This window comes from Arachis ipaensis, chromosome B10 (genome assembly GCF_059453495.1).
Source record: "Arachis ipaensis isolate K30076 ecotype BB chromosome B10, ASM5945349v1, whole genome shotgun sequence".
Taxonomy (NCBI): Eukaryota; Viridiplantae; Streptophyta; class Magnoliopsida; order Fabales; family Fabaceae; genus Arachis; species Arachis ipaensis.
The window spans coordinates 15,569,125-15,584,592 of NC_142435.1; the positions used below are offsets into that span (position 1 = coordinate 15,569,125).

The window sequence follows — 15,468 nt, forward strand, 5'->3', positions numbered from 1 at the left end:
TGTTTTTGGATTCAACAAACTTGGATCATGGCTGCTCTTAATATCACTATGTCTTTGCTTCACAAGTTTGCTCCAATGGTCCAAAATGTATCTTCTTGGAATTTCTCTCACGCGTTCATGCCCTAGGACAACCAAGCTATGACGGCATAATATGCCTCTTGATTCAAACATTTGACACTTGCATGTAATATCCTTCGTTTCCGCATTGTAGTTAACTTCATAAACCCTCTCTTTAGAAGTAGATACATCCTCCAAAATAGAATAGACTTTAGATGTAGAAACTGCTTTCGTAAGGTGCAAAATACAATTTGCTTTCTTTCTAAATTGCTTTTGTACTTCCTTAAACTTTGCATTAGTATAGGCACCTTGAAATTGCTTCTCTATCAAGGAATTAGTGGCACAAGGTATTATTGATTTATAGTCTTCAACACCAGCCCCCCTTTCTTGTTGCTCCTTCCATCTAAGGCAATTGTCATATTGTTTGACAAATTGAATCAATAAGCTCTTGTTATTTAAAAATTTGTCAAAATATGAATGCATGCTCTCACTTCGTTGTGTAGATCTCATACCAGCCCAAAAAAAGTTGTCAAGAAAAATTGGAACCCATCGATGTCTTTCTTCATAGATATCTATGTATCATAGTAAACAAATATACATAAAAAAAAATTTGTAAGCAAACTTAACAAAAGTAGATGCAAATGTTGTCATAAACATGTTAATAATACATTGAAGCTAAAAAAAATATTGGAATAAGAAAATTGTCCTAGAGGCATATTCAAACACATGTTAGAATTCTAGCAAATAGAATATGATAGCCACTTGATACTTTTTAAATACTAATATGCTAATTCCTATGTGAAAAATATAAAAATTTATGTTTAGAAAAGTACCTGAAAGCCACTTGTTATCTTCTAGACCATATTCAACCAGAAAATCTTCCCATTGATTTTGAAAATCATCTTCTGAAATAGACTCCCAAGCAATATTATTTAAATCACCTTATAACTCTTCATATCTCTTGTGTCTTTTGAATTTTTCTGGAATCTTTTTCGTAATGTGCCAATTGCATAACCTATGACGTGTCTCTGGCATCACATTCTCAATTCCAGCTCATATTCCGAGGCATTGGTCTATTATAATGCCTTTAGGAGCCTTTCCATGCATACATGTAAGCCAAGCATTAAATAACCAAGTAAACGAGCCTGAATTTTCCTTAGTAAACAAACCACACCCAAGAAGCACTGAGTTACCATGGTGATTAACCCCCACAAAGGAACCAAATGACATATTGTAACGATTGGTTTTATAAGTAGTATCAAACGAAACTACATCACCGAAGTACTCATATGCTGCTTGATGAGCGAATAATTTATACACTTTTTGGCATTGTTTTTAGGTAGTTTTTAGTAGGATCTAGCTACTTTTTAATATATTTTTATTAGTTTTCAAGAAAAATTCATATTTCTGGACTTTACTATGAGTTTGTGTATTTTTCTGTGATTTCAGGTATTTTCTGGCTGAAATTGAAGGACTTGAGCAAAAATATGATTCAGAGGCTGAAAGAGGACTGCAGATGCTATTGGATTCTGACCTCCATGCACTCGAAATGGATTTTCTGGAGCTACAGAAACCCAATTGGTGTGCTCTTAATTGCGTTGGAAAGTAGACATCCTGGGCTTTTCAGAAATATATAATAGTTCATACTTTGCCCGAGTTTTGATGACGCAAACTGGCGTTTAAACGCCAACTTCCTGCCCTATTCTGGCGTTAAACGCTAGAACTGAGTTACAAGCTGGAGTTAAACACCCAAACTAGCACCAAAGCTGGCGTTTAACTCTAAGAATAGTCTCTAAGTGTGAAAGCTTCAATGCTCAGCCCAAGCACACACCAAGTGGGCCCCGAAAGTGGATTTCTGCACTATCTACACTTAGTTACTTATTTTCTGTAACCATAGCTACTAGTTTAGTATAAAAACTACTTTTAGTGATTTATTTTACATCTCTGGAACACATTATGTAACTTTTACGTTCTGAGACCTCCATGGGAGGCTGGCCACTCGGCCATGTCTACCCTATTATCACTTATGTATTTTCAACGGTGGAGTTTCTACACCCCATAGATTAAGGTGTGGAGCTCTGCTGTTCCTCATGAATTAATGCGAAGTACTATTGTTTTTCTATTCAATTCAAGCTTATTCTTATTCTAAGATATTCATTCGCACCTAAGAACATGATGAATGTGATGATTATGTGACACTCATCACTATTCTCACCTATGAACGCGTGCCTGACAACCACTTTCTTTCTACATGAAAACAAGCTTGAATGCATATCTCTTAGCCTCCTGGTTCATGATTAGAGTCTTCGTGGTATAAGCTAGAATTATTGGCGGTCATTCCTGAGATCCGGAAAGTCTAAACCTTGTCTGTGGTATTCCGAGTAGGATCTGGGAAGGGACAACTATGACGAGCTTCAAACTCGCGAGTGTTGGGCGTAGTGACAGACGCAAAAGGATTAATGGATCCTATTCCAACATGAGTGAGAACCGACATATGATTAGCTGTGCGGTGACAGCACATTTGGACCATTTTCACTAAGAGGACGGACGGTAGCCGTTGACAACGGTGATCCCCCAACATACAGCTTGCCATAGAAAAGAGTATGAATGATTGAATGAAGGCAGTAGGAAAGCAGAGATTCAGAAGGAGCAAAGCATCTCCATACGCTTATCTGAAATTCTCACCAATGAATTACATAAGTGTTTCTATCTTATTTTATATTTTATTTATATTTTAATTATCAAAATCCCATAACCATTTGAATCCGCCTGACTGAGATTTACAAGGATGACCATAGCTTGCTTCAAGCCGACAATCTCCATGGGATCGACCCTTACTCATGTAAGGTTTATTACTTGGACGACCCAGTGCACTTGCTGGTTAGTTGTGTGGAGTTGTGAAAAAGAGTTGAGATTACGATCGTGCGTACCAAGTTTTTGGCGCCATTTCAGAGATCACAATTTCGTGCACCAAGTTTTTGGCACCATTGCCGGGGATTGTTCGAGTTTGGACAACTGATAGTTTACCTTGTTGCTCAGATTAGGTTATTTTATTTTAATTTTTTTTATCTTTTTATTTTCGAAAAAATTTTCAAAAAATAAAATAAAATATTCTATGTTCTTCAGAATATTTAAGAATGAATTCTAGAGTTTCAAATGATGCTTTTATCATCACAAGAGCTAGTTGATTCCCATCAATTTGGCTATTGTATGTAATGTCCTGCTGAAGTTTGGCTAGCCATGTCTAATCTTTTTAGACTGAAGCTTTGGACAAACCTTGCATGATTCCTGGAATTCTTATTAAAAATTTTGAAACCCTTATTTTTCTTTTTCCAAACAATTTTCGAAAATAAATCCAAAAAAAATTAATAAAATCATAAAACCAAAAATAATTTTGTGTTTCTTGTTTGAGTCTAGTGTCAAATTGTAAGTTTGGTGTCAATTGCATCTTTTTAATTTTTCTTAAAGTTTTCGAAAACCCATGCATGATGTTCTTCATGATCTTCAAGTTGTTCTTGATAATCTTCTTTGTTTGATCTTTGTATTTTATTGTTTTGTGTCTTTTCTTGTTTTTCATATGCATTTTCAATTTGTTAGTGTCTAAACATTGAAAATTTCTAAGTTTGGTGTCTTGCATGTGTTTCTTTTCTTAAAAATTTTCAAAAATATGTTCTTGACGTTCATCTTGACATTCAAAGTGTTCTTGGTGTTCATCTTGACATTCAAAGTGTTCTTGCATATTTTTCTTGTTTTGATTCATAATTTTCATGTTTTGAGTCATTTTGTTATTTTTCTCTTTCTTCATTGAAAATTCAAAAATAAAAAAATATCTTTCCTTTATTCTTCTCATAAATTTTGAAAATTTGAGTTGGCTTAGTCAAAAAATTTTAAAAATCTAGTTGTTTCTTGTTAGTCAAGTCAAATTTTCAATTTAAAAATTCTATATTTTCAAAATCTTTTTCAAAAATCAAATCTTTTTCATTTTTACTTTATTTTCGAAAACTTTTAAAATTTGATTTTCAAAATCTTTTTCTTATTTTTATTTCATATTTTCGAAATTAATGCTAACAATTAATGTGATTGATTCTAAAATTTTAAGTTTGTTACTTGCCTAGTAAGAAAGGTTCAATCTTTAAATTTTAGAATCATATCTTTTTGTTTCTTGTTAGTCAAGTAATTAACTTTAATTTCAAAAATCAAATCTTTTTAATTTTCTTTTTCAAATCTTTTTCAAAATGATTTTCAATCACATCTTTTTCAAAATCAATTTCAAAATCTTTTCTAACTTCTTATCTTTTCAAAATTGATTTTCAAATCTTTTTCAATTAACTACTTGACTTTTTGTTTGATTTTAAAAGTTTTCTATTTCAATCATATCTTTTTCAAAACCACCTAACTACTTTTCTCTCTCCAATTTTCGAAAATTACTAATCCCTTTCTCAAAATTTGTTTTAATTAACTAATTGTTTTAAATTTTAATTTAATTTTATTTCTCTTCCTAATTTTCGAATTCTAACCAATAATTAAAATAAAAACAAAAACATTTTCCTTTTATTTTAAATTTCGAATTCTTCTCTCTCTCATCTCTTTCTATTTATTTATTTATCTACTAACACTCCTCTTCCACTCAAAATTTGAACCCCCTCTTCTTCTCTGTGTTCGAATTTTTTTTCTTCTCCTTCTTCTATTCTTCTCTTCTTCTACTCACATAAAGGAATCTCTATACTGTGACATAGATGATTCCTCTTCCTTTCTGTTCTCTTCTTTTTCATATGAGCAGGAACATGGATAAAGACATTCTTATTGAAGCTGATCCTGAACCTGAAAGGACTCTTAAGAGAAAACTAGGAGAAGCTAGAGCACAACCCTCTGGAGAGGACCTGACAGAAATTTTCGAAAAAGAAGGAAACATGGCCGAACCCAATAACAATGGTGGAGATGCAAGGAAGATGCTTGGTGACTTTATTGCACCCTCTTCTAACTTCTGTGGAAGAAGCATCTCAATTCCTGTCATTGGAGCAAACAACTTTAAGCTTAAGTCTCAATTAGTTTCTCTAATGCAACAGAATTGCAAGTTTCATGGACTTCCATTGGATGATCCTCATCAGTTCTTAGCTGAATTCTTGCAAATCTGTGACACTGTCAAGACCAATGGAGTTGATCCCGAGGTCTACAGACTTATGCTTTTCCCTTTTGCTGTAAGAGATAGAGCTAGAACATGGTTGGATTCACAACCTAAGGAAAGCCTAAACTCTTGGGAAAAGCTGGTCAGTGCTTTTCTGGCCAAATTCTTTCCACCTCAAAAGATGAGCAAGCTTAGAGTAGAAATCCAAACATTTAGACAGAAGAAAGGTGAGTCCCTCTATGAAGCTTGGGAAAGATATAAGCAATTGATCGAAAGGTGTCCTACTGACATGCTTTCAAAATGGAGCATCACATGTATATTCTATGATGGTCTGTCTGAGTTGTCAAAAATGTCATTGGACCATTCTGCAGGAGGATCTCTTCATCTAAAAACCCCTGCAGAAGCTCAGGAACTCATTGAAATGGTTGTAAATAACCAGTTCATGTACACCTCTGAGAGGAGTCCTATGAATAATGGGATGCCTCAGAAGAAGGGAGTTCTTGAAATTGATACTCTGAATGCCATATTGGCTCAGAACAAAATATTGACTCAGCAAGTTAATATGATTTCTCAGAGTCTGAATGGATTGCAAGCTACATCCAACAGTACTAAAGAAGCATCTTCTGAAGAAGAAACTTATGATCCTGAGAACCCTGCAATGGCAGAGGTGAATTATATGGGAGAACCCTATGGAAACACCTATAATCCTTCATGGAGAAATCATCTAAATTTCTCATGGAAGGACCAACAGAAGCCTCAACAAGGCTTCAATAATAATGGTGGAAGAAATAGGTTTAGCAATAACAAGCCTTTTCCATCATCTTCTCAGCAACACACAGAGAATTCTGAATAGAGCCATTCTGGCCTGGCAACCATAGTCTCTGATCTATCCAAGACCACACTAAGTTTCATGAATGAAACAAGGTCCTCCATTAGAAATTTAGAGGCACAGATGGGTCAGCTGAGTAAGAAGATTACTGAAACTCCTCCTAGTAATCTCCCAAGCAATACAGAAGAAAATCCCAAGAGAGAGTGCAAGGCCATAACCATGACCAACATGGCCGAACCTGGAGAGAGTGAGGAGGACGTGAGTCCCAGTGAGAAAAGCCTCATGGGATGTCCTCTGGACAGAAAGGAGTTTCCCTTTGAGGAACCAAAGGAATCTGAGGCTCATACAGAGACCATAGAAATTCCATTGAACTTCCTTCTGCCATTCATGAGCTCTGATGAATATTCTTCCTCTGAAGAGGATGAAGACATCACTGAAGAGCAAGTTGCCAAGTATATAGGAGCAATCATGAAGCTGAATGCCAAGTTATTTGGTAATGAGACTTAGGAGGATGAACCCCCCTTGCTCACCAATGAACTGAATGACTTAATGAGGCAGACATTACCTCAGAAGAAACTGGATCCCAGAGAATTCTTCATACCTTGTACCATAGGCACCATGACCTTTGAGAAGGCTCTGTGTGACCTAGGATCAGGGATAAACCTCATGCCACTCTCTGTAATAGAGAAACTGGGAATCTTTGAGGTACAAGCTGTAAGAATCTCACTAGAGATGGCAGACAAATCAATGAAACAGGCTTATGGACTAGTAGAGGACGTGCTAGTGAAGGTTGAAGGCCTTTATATCCCTGCTGATTTTATAATCCTAGACACTGGGAAGGATGAGGGTCTGCCAAGGCAAAAGCTGTGATTGATGTTGACAGAGGAGAGTTGGTCCTTAAGTTGAATGAGGACTACCTTGTATTCAAGAATCAAGGTTCTCCTTCTGTAACCATGGAGAGGAAGAATGAAAAGCTTCTATCAATACAGAGTCAAACAAAACCCCCACATTCAAACTCTAAGTTTGGTGTTGAGAGGCCCCAACCCTGCTCTGATTATCTGTGAGGCTCCATGAGAGCTCACTGTCAAGCTATTGACATTAAAGAAGTGCTTATTGGGAGGCAACCCAATGTTATTTAATTATATCTATTTATTTTCCATTGTTATTTTATGTTTTCTGTAGGTTGATGATCATGTGAAGTCACAAAAACAACTGAAAAATCAAAAACAGAATGAAAAACAGCATTAAAAATAGCACACCCTGGAGGATAAGCTTACTGGCGTCTAAACGCCAGTAAGAAGCATCAAGCTGGCGTTAAACGCCAGAAACAGGCTACAGTCTGGCGTTTAACGCCAGAAACAAGCACCAACTTGGTGTTAAACGCCAATAAAGGGAGAAAAGCTGGCGTTTAACGCCAGAAACAAGTAGCAGTTTGGCGTTAAACGCCAGGATTGCACTCTAAGGGCATCTACACGCCTAAATGGAGCAGGGATGATAAGTCCTTGACCCCTCAGGATCTGTGGACCCCACAGGATCCCCACCTACCCCACCTCTCTCTCTCTTCTTCATACCTTTTCATAACACTCTTCCCCAAATACCCTTCACCAATCACCTCATTCACTCTCCCCCAAAACCCCATCTACCTTCAAATTCAAAATCCTTTCCCTCCCAAACCCAACCCTAATACACGAAACCTAACCCTCTCCCACCCCTATATAAACCCCTCACCACTCCTTCATTTTAACACATTATAACCACTACTTCTACCCCTTGGTTGAACCACATATCTCCCTCCATCTCCTCCATTTTCTTCTTCTTCTACTACTTTCTTTCTTCCTTTGCTCGAGGACGAGCAAAGTTTTTAAGTTTGGTGTGGTAAAAGCATTGCTTTTTATTTTTCCATAACCATTAATGGCACCTAAGGCCAGAGAAACCTCAAGAAAGAGGAAAGGGAAGGCAATACCTCTGAGTCATGGGAGATGGAAAGATTCATCTCAAAGGTCCATCAAGACACTTCTATGAAGTTGTGGCCAACAAGAGAGCCCACTCATGGACCTCAACAAGAGCATGAGGAAATTCCTCATCATGAAATCCTTGAGATGCCTCAAGGGATTCACTTTCCTCCACAAAACTATTGGGAGTAAATTAACACCTCTCTAGGAGAATTAAGTTCCAACATGGGACAACTAAGGGTGGAGCACCAAGAGCATTTCATCCTCCTCCATGAAATTAGAGAAGATCAAAGAGTCATGAGGGAAGAGCAACAAAGGCAAGGAAGAGACATTGAGGAGCTAAAGCACTCCATAAGATCTTCAAGAGGAAGAACTAGCCGCCATCACTAAGGTGGACCCGTTCTTTAATTTCATTGTTCTTTATTTTTCTGTTTTTTGTTTACTATGCTTTATGTTTTATATATGTTTGTGTCTTATTACATGATCACTAGTGTCTAAGTGTCTATGCCTTAAAGCTATGAATGTCCTATGAATCCATCACCTTTCTTAAATGAAAAATGTTTTAACCACAAAAGAACAAGAAGTACATAATTTTGAACTCATCCTTGAAATTAGTTTAATTATTTTGATGTGGTGATAATACTTTTTATTTTTTGAATGAATGCTTGAACAGTGCATATGTCTTTTGAATTTGTTGTTTATGAATGTTAAAATTGTTGGCTCTTGAAAGAATAATGAAAAAGGAGAAATGTTATTGATAATCTGAAAAATCATAAAATTGATTCTTGAAGCAAGAAAAAGCAGTGAATACAAAGCTTGCGAAAAAATGGCAAAAATAAAAGAAAAAAGAAAGAAAGAAAAAGAAAAAGCAAGCAGAAAAAGCCAAGAGCTCTTTAAACCAAAAGGCAAGAGCAAAAAGCCAGTAACCCTTTAAACCAAAAGGCAAGGGTAAAAAGGATCCAAGGCTTTGAGCCTTAATGGATAGGAGGGTCCAAAGGAATGAAATCCTGGCCTAAACGGCTAAACCAAGCTGTCCCTAACCATGTGCTTGTGGTGTGAAGATGTCAAGTGAAGAGCTTGAGACTGAGCGGTTAAAGTCGTGATCCAAAGTAAAAAGAGTGTGCTTAAGAACCCTGGACACCTCTAATTGGGGACTCTAGCAAAGCTGAGTCACAATCTGAAAAGGTTCACCCAGTTATGTGTCTGTGGCATTTATGTATCCGGTGGTAATACTGGAAAACAAAGTGCTTAGGGCCACGGCCAAGACTCATAAAGTAGCTGTATTCAAGAATCAACATACTGAACTAGGATAATCAATAACACTATCTGAATTTTGAGTTCCTATAGATGCCAATCATTCTGAACTTCAAAGGATAAAGTGAGATGCCAAAACTGTTCAGAGGCAAAAAGCTACTAGTCCCGCTCATCTAATTGGAGCTAAGTTTCATTGATATTTTGGAATTTATAGTATATTCTCTTCTTTTTATCCTATTTGATTTTCAGTTGCTTGAGGACAAGCAACAATTTAAGTTTGGTGTTGTGATGAGCGGATAATTTATACGCTTTTTGGCATTATTTTTAGGTAGTTTTTAGTAGGATCTAGCTACTTTTTAATATATTTTTATTAGTTTTCAAGAAAAATTCACATTTCTGGACTTTACTATGAGTTTGTGTATTTTTCTGTGATTTCAGGTATTTTCTGGCTGAAATTGAGGGACCTGAGCAAAAATCTGATTCAGAGGCTGAAAGAGGACTGCAGATGCTGTTGGATTTTGACCTCCCTGCACTCGAAATGGATTTTCTGGAGCTACAGAAACCCAATTGGCGCGCTCTCAATTGCTTTGGAAAGTAGACATCTTGGGCTTTCCAGCAATATATAATAGTCCATATTTTGCCCGAGTTTTGACGACGCAAACTGGCGTTTAAACGCCAACTTCTTGCCTTATTCTGGCATTAAACGCCAGAACTGAGTTACAAGCTGGAGTTAAACGCCCAAACTGGCACCAAAGCTGGCGTTTAACTCTAAGAAGAGTCTCTACACGTGAAAGCTTCAATGCTCAGTCCAAGCACACACCAAGTGGGCCCCGGAAGTGGATTTCTGCACTATCTGCACTTAATTACTTATTTTCTGTAAACCTAGCTACTAGTTTAGTATAAAAACTACTTTTAGTGATTTATTTTACATCTCTAGAACACATTATGTAACTTTTACGTTCTGAGACCTCCATGGGAGGCTGGCCACTCGGCCATGTCTACCCTATTATCACTTATGTATTTTCAACGGTGGAGTTTCTACACCTCATAGATTAAGGTGTGGAGCTCTGCTGTTCCTCATGAATTAATGCGAAGTACTATTGTTTTTCTATTCAATTCAAGCTTATTCTTATTCTAAGATATTCATTCGCACCCAAGAACATGATGAATGTGATGATTATGTGACACTCATCACTATTCTCACCTATGAACGCGTGCCTGACAACCACTTCCGTTCTACATGAAAACAAGCTTGAATACATATCTCTTAGCCTCCTGGTTCACGATCAGTGTCTTCGTGGTATAAGCTAGAATTATTGGCGGTCATTCCTGAGATCCGAAAAGTCTAAACCTTGTCTGTGGTATTCCGAGTAGGATCTGGGAAGGGATGACTATGACGAGCTTCAAACTCACGAGTGTTGGGCATAGTGACAGACGTAAAAGGATCAATGGATCCTATTCCAACATGAGTGAGAACTGACAGATGATTAGCCGTGTGGTGATAGCGTATTTGGACCATTTTTACTGAGAGAACGGACGGTAGCCATTGACAACGGTGATCCCCCAATATACAACTTGCCATAGAAAGGAGTATGAATGATTGAATGAAGACAGTAGGAAAGTAGAGATTCAAAAGGAGCAAAGCATCTCCATACACTTATCTGAAATTCTCACCAATGAATTACATAAGTATTTCTATCTTATTTTATATTTTATTTATATTTTAATTATAAAAATCTCATAACCATTTGAATCTGCCTGACTGAGATTTACAAGGATGACCATAGCTTGCTTCAAGCCGACAATCTCCGTGGGATCGACCCTTACTCACGTAAGGTTTATTACTTGGACGACCCAGTGCACTTGCTGGTTAGTTGTGCGGAGTTGTGAAAAAGAGTTGAGATTACGATCGTGTGTACCAAGTTTTTGGCGCCGTTTCAGAGATCACAATTTCGTGCACTACTACTCTACTTCGAGCATCAGCCCAAAATATAGTTTTGAGATGCTTGTTTTGATCAAGTTCAACATCAAAATAAAAATCAGAGTTCATATTCTTCATCCGTGTAAAATACTTCAACATCTCCCTAACATCCATTTCTTCCGTAACATTGTATATCTTTCTGCTGAGATAGTTCCTAACATCTTTTTCCATTAAATTTACTTAGAGAAACCCCCCGCTTCACCCACCAACACTTGATATGTTTTGCTTGGTCTCACACCTGCTTCATCATTCCTCTCAATGACTCGACACATGTGCATACTCATCTCTCTATTACGTGTCAACAGTTTTGCCATCTCTGGATCACAAGGATGTGAATGATCCAAACACACCTTCGATATAATCCAAAGACCCTCCTTATTCAACCTAATAGAAATCCTTGCGGGGCATTTGTAGTTGGTTCTAGGGTTGGTCTTTTCTATTGGTGAAACTTTAAACTTGCGTTTTCCCTCCCTATTGCAAGTGATCATTTGATTCTTAGGAACCTTACCTTTACCAACTCTTCGGGTAAACCTTATCTTAGTAACAAAACCAACGCGCTTGGCATAATTCTGATAAAATTGATTTGCATCATCAATGGTTCCAAAACACATGCCAACCTTGGGCACATCCTGTAAAAAAGTTAACATACATCAGATAGTAAAACAAAATCTCATTAAACTAGGTGCAAACTATGACGAGTAAAGTGTGCAAAATCTCATTAAAGTGGGTGCAAACTATCTGATTCATGTGTGCAAAAAATCATTACATTGGATGCAAACTGTGCTGAATAAAATGTGCAAAATCTGATTAAAGTATGTGCAAAATGTCTGATTCATGTTTGCAAAATTTCATTCAGATGGATGCAAAGTATCTTGAGTAAAGTGTGCAAAATCTCATTAAAGTGGGTGCAAAATATATTGAGTGAAGTATCTCAATTACTCTTAGGTATTGAATCAACAAAACCCTTTTGCATAAATAAGAATCCTTAACAAACTTTTAATAAATTGTTGCTAATTGGCTGGGACATAAAACTAACTACTGTTTTTATTGTTGCTAATTGGAGTTTCGTTGATGCCTTCAAAGATGAGCCTTTTGTTAATTAAGAATTGAAATAATCTAATGGAGATCTTTACCATTTTTTAGAGATCAAATCAATCCAAGAAAGATACTCAACATTAAAGCAAGTTAATTCAGTTGAATACAGTTCACACAACTATAAAATTACAAAGATAGTCCCATGTTTAATGTTCATACAATATTTTAACGTTCTTTAACTGCTAACTAGTTTGTAAAGTTAGAATACAACTTTTTGTCAAAAAAATAGCATACCTTTTTGAATCCCATAACTACTCATCATGAGTCATAAGATCATAAGAAACATGTCATACTACTAAGTACTAATATTAATCTCTTTCCTTCTCTCTCTATATCTCTCCAAATATTTGTTTGTTCATCCCTCTATTGATTGCACTTTCTTACTTTAGTTACTTTTAGGCTTTTATGGAACAAACTGTATAAAAGAGAATGAAAAACAAGACCCTACAACAACAGACCACATTTGAATGCATCACAAACCCAACCAAAACAAAACAACTATATAAAACACAACACTACCTATTAACCAGCTTAGCCTCACTTTCCTAACCCTTGAAAATTATGTAGCTCCAACCCCAAGAAAATCATAGACCATGTTTACTGTTATAGAACAATTACAAATTTGATGCTTCTACTTCTACTTTGGGTTCTTAGCAGCTAAGGTTAGATCAGTTTCATTGAGCATGCATCTTGTCTTATTATCTATTTTTCTTTCTTATTTATTTCTATACTTATTTCATATAAATTAATAAATTATTATTTTGTTAGGAGGCCAAACTAGGTGAAATATAAAAAGACAACAACAGTACATAACTTAAATTATATTGAAAAATCAAAACAACAAACAAGAAACACTAACATTTTTTATATTTTCTGTCTTAGTCATTTCATCAAGCAATTGGTTTGCGTTAATTGTGCATTGTTGCATTATGAAAATCAAAATCGAATAAGGTATAATTTGGATTCTGTACATTCAATTTTTTTCTCAAAGAAGATGTCACCATTTTTTCCAAAATCATCGGGAAGAGGTACATAATTTTTTTCTTTCTTTTGACCAAGTGTCCCCAATGTAAGAACATCTCTCCCTATATATAAAGATATAGTTAGATTATAAAGTTTAAACTCTCCAATCATAAAACTAAAAAAGTAGTTTATAACTTTGTATACACACCAAAACAAAAGCATTCATGCAATAAACATCGAAGTTAGGTGGCCTTAATTTGTTGAAAAAAAAAGACCATATAATTCAGAACCTGCATGTTACAATGTAATGTTAGTTCCAAAACATAATACACATAAAAATATAAAAAAAAATAGAAACATGTCACAGTCAAGATATCTAACCATATTGTTTATCAGATGTCTTGGCAACATTGACATGATATCTTCCCTAACAAGCATTACTCTAGGTATGTCTTTTAAGATGCACAAAGTCTCATCCTTGTTCAACCTATCGTCTGTTGCCCAAAATTATATCTTGTGCTTATCTACTTCTGTTAACTTATTGTCCTCTGTCACCCTTTCCTCTCCCTCTATTTTGTTTTTCTCATCTATCACCTTTTTTTCTTCCCCTATTTTGTTTTCCTCATCTATCATTAGGGAGAATGATGGAATTGATGGTCGCACATGTTCTTGTGTCTTCTTGATTGGAGAAGGTGTATAAATATCAGGGCCTTCTATTTTTAAGAATACTTGGACTGCACTTTGCACTATTTCTCTCCATTTAGGTTTTATTGCATCATCTAAAACATAAAACAGAACATATACACAAAAATTATATTAACGTATGCACACAAAAATGAGATTTAAAATAGAGAGAAAGTGAAATCTAAATAATAGGAATGTGAGTGCAAACTATACTAAGTCATGCATGCAGAAACTCATTAAAGTGGGTGCAAACTGTTTGATACATGTGTGCAAAATGTGCTGAGAGAGGTGTGCAAAATCTCATTAAAGTGGGTGCAAAATATCATTTTCTTGTGTGCAAAATCTCATTAAAACGGATGCAAAATATCAAATTCAAGTGTGCAAAAAATCATTACATTGGGTGCAAACTGTGCTGAGTAAGGTGTGCAAAATCTCATTAAAATAGATACAAAATATCTTATTCATGTGTGTAAAATCTCATTCAGATGAGTGCATAGTATGCTGAGTAAGGTGTGCAAAATCTCATTAAAGTGGGTGCAAATTGTCTGATTCATGTATGCAAAATTACATAACAAAAATCTCATATATAATCACATAATGCATAGCCAAAACAGTGTGGAATGCTCATAATAACATAAAAAAAGAAAATCAAAACAACAAACACTAAAACTATAATTTATACCCCTATTGCTAGGCGATCGCATTGGCGATTTCATTAGCGATCTCATGTTATTTTCATCTTTTTCGTCTTCCCTATCAAATCAATACAAACAATAATTAAAGATTTGTAAAATGACAAATAAAAAAATCATAACTATAAAAAAGCACATACACTATTTTTACCTTGTTTTGACCTCTTTCTCCTCATCTTGCTTTGCATCACTATAAAGAAGCACACACTATATTTTACTTTACATTCTCTTTTATCACAAAAGATAAATCAAAACTAATTTTTACCTTTCTTTATCTTTTTGCTCATCTGATACATTGTCATCTTCCTTTGACATTTTGTTGTCATTATTTTGTTCATCAAATCTATAAACAAGAAATTTAATTAGTGGTAAAGAGTGTATGTAATACTCATAGGCTTCAGTCCTTTCATTTATAACATCCCAAAACTTTATTTTTTTTACCTTTCTTTCTTTTCCTTCATTGTGTTATCTTTATTAAGCTCCTTCGCCCCCCTTTTCTTAGCCAAATTAGTTGGTTCTCTTGTTGTGTTCTTTGCAAATTTAGCATCAACAACACCTTGCTTAACTAAAAGGGTAACAATACCCTACAATAATAGTCACACAAATAAAGGTTTTGTAAGAAAATAGAAGAATGTGTCAAGATAAAAAAAAAAAGCTATATTGAATTGGTTACCTTTGACCAGATAATATTATACACTCATCATATTATGCAAAAAAATCCAGAAAAGAAACATGGCATCAAACTGAAACAATTCATATAAATTAAATTAAATTAAGTGAACTAAGTTTTTTCTAGTTTTGAAAGCCTTAGTATATGGCATATGCATCTTAATTAG

The 15,468-nt window shown here is 35.4% G+C and overlaps 1 non-coding gene across 1 annotated transcript; it reads right to left on the reverse strand.

Annotated features, from left to right (window-relative positions):
• Positions 1–5,369: 5,369 nt before the first annotated feature.
• LOC148579233 (small nucleolar RNA R71) lies at positions 5,370–5,477 on the reverse strand. Its single transcript, XR_015896660.1, has one exon. It is a non-coding gene; the product is annotated as a small nucleolar RNA R71 (small nucleolar RNA).
• Between the last annotated feature and the right edge of the window lie 9,991 nt (positions 5,478–15,468).